General features: G+C 41.4%; 1 protein-coding gene across 1 annotated transcript in view; it reads left to right on the plus strand.

Annotated features, from left to right (window-relative positions):
• Nucleotides 1-2,500, plus strand: part of pot1 (protection of telomeres 1 homolog) — a gene marked incomplete at its 5' end in the record, with an annotated part of 63,531 nt that overhangs the window by 23,499 nt on the left and 37,532 nt on the right. The window lies entirely within an intron of this gene.

Genomic DNA, 2,500 nt, shown 5'->3' on the forward strand with positions numbered 1-2,500 from the left:
GCTTACTTTGACTTGACCTACCAGCTGCTAGCTAAGGCGCCCATCGATACAACGTGCACACTGCTGAGGGTAAGGGGGCTACTGTTAAACTGCTGAAGTAGCTAGCGAAATAAGCTATTAAAGCTATAGTGCGTAGTTTAAAAAAAAATATATATATAAATGAATGTTGGTTATATTCAAGTCATCGCCAAATGAGTTGACACAAAGTTGATTAAAGGGAAAATTCGCCCATTTTCATGTGAATGGTATATCAGGGCCGAGTATATTAGTAGTCTATTGAAAAAAGCCCCCCAAAAATTGATCCGAATTGGCAGAGAGCACAATGATTTCGGATTTAAACTGATGACGCGGGGCTGACGTAGCCGTTTTTACAGTTCCTACAGGCCCCAGGATGCATTGCGCGGGGGGGGTACGCTCTGCAGCCTGCCCAGATTCCGAGCTGCTCGCGTTACCATGGTGACATAAACACAGCACGGACCTGACCCGTGTAAGCAGTACAGTAATAGCGCGCTTCGTATTATTTCACTGTTGGACTACTACCACAAAGAAAACATGCCGTCCTATAATGTGCCTAGATGCGCCAACTTTAGGAAACAGAAAAGAAGCAGGAGTAAGCGTAAGCTGAAGATACTAGGCCCTACCTGTTGCCTATTCACCGGCGTGATGCATAGCCCCAGCCCCGGGAAAAAGAATCCGAATAAAGGTAAGCTAACGTGAGCTAAATTGCATAGTAGCCTACTGTAGTTAGTATCAGTGTTTCCCCTACATTAATAACTGTGCTGCCCACACCGCTGTTGAATATTGTGTCCCGGTGTAAGGCTGATAGATGGGGCAAGGAGGAATTAGTCTACCGGTTGTAGCTGTAGCCAAGTTACCTTAGCCGCTAAGCTAAAGTTAGAAGTGAACTCGTGAGGGGGGCAGTAGGCCCCTCTGTGTATCCTTGAGGAAGATTTAGTTGCATTTGCAAGACTGTTTGTGTGTGACTGTGTGTTTGTTTTCCATGTGCATGGTTATTAGCGATGTCGTTAAAATGATCAGCTTTCCAAAACCATAAACAATTGCTATGCTGATAGTGATGGCTGGGTGATTAGCACTGATGTCCCTAGTCTTGTGTCGTCTTGGCTCTTCCTAATGCAAATGCATAGCCACACCCTGGCATACAGTATGCTTGGCTGCTAATATAAACATGATGTCTTCTTAGACAAAAGACTACTATTGTGTTAGTGCACTAACTGACTGACCTATCTATGGTTACATAGTGGTTTGTCTGTTTTATATATTTATTGCAACAGCAACATTATCTTTACAGTATAACACATTGATTTTTCTTTTGTCATCTCTTCAGTGCTGGCCTTGTGATACAATCATAATTTGTCATTTCAGGTGAGGTCCAAAGGAAGATGGTGTATTGTCCGAGGACCACGCACTCTGTTGTGAAGACTGTTTACATCCCGCACACACGCACCACTTCAGAGCATCCCTCGTAGAACTCGTCATCACATGAAGAAGGGACTGCTGCCTGCAAAGTGCTGACATCATCACTACAGCTCCATCAGCCTGCCCTCCCTCACAACATGTCCAAAACCAACTACAGAAGAAGCTGCTGCTAAACATCACTCAATATTTCAACAGTAACTTGACGAAGGAAGCATTATGCTACAATTGTTTTTCCCAACACACTGGAAACTCAAAGCTTTTGAAAATGTTATTTTTCTTTTTTACATTTGTATATGTACATACTTTACAGTTGTGTGTAGAATAATGCACACTGTTTTACTTGCTTGTTATATTAAACTCTATCTATGCCTTATAAAGTGTTTGATTCTCTGAAACTATTTCACTTTTAGTTGATAAGTCAAACCTATGTATTAAAATGGTTACCTATGCTATGACAAAAAACAATCATGTTTATACAAAATTATTTTTATTTGTAAATACAGTCAAGGAGAATTGACACCTTTTCACATGATTAAATCTCAATCAGTGTCCATAGTTAGCAGCAGTATTTACAGGTCAAAATATTTGATCATAGCTCATCCGTAGCTTCTACGTAGCGTCTTCTTCAGCCTGTCGCCTGTAGTGACCATTTGGAGATGGATATTTGGCTCTGATGCGCTGTATGACACAATCAGGTAAGACGATGCGGTCCCCTTGCCAAGTCTCTCCCCTTTGGAGCACCCACTCAATCAAGAACCGACGTGTGACAAGTCGATTATGTCTAAAGGAATTAAAACACAAAACAAGTGGTTACTCTCCACAAAGCTATAATGTAACAATAGCAGCCAATGTAAGAACAAAAGACTGGTCATTTTATTTGACCTGTTGTAAAGGGTTCTTCTGAAAAGTGCTATAGACATGCTAAGTGCAACATCAGTGCAATGGCTCAGACAACACAATGTGACAAAGATAACGTTACAACATGCTAGAAAAAAATAATGTTACTCACTCAATGATCATCTGCCCTCCCGGTCTTGCTGGTATTTGTTGTCTTTTCCAAATT

The sequence above is a fragment of the Ammodytes marinus genome, assembly GCF_949987685.1.
Source record: "Ammodytes marinus genome assembly, chromosome: 5".
NCBI lineage: Eukaryota > Metazoa > Chordata > Actinopteri > Uranoscopiformes > Ammodytidae > Ammodytes > Ammodytes marinus.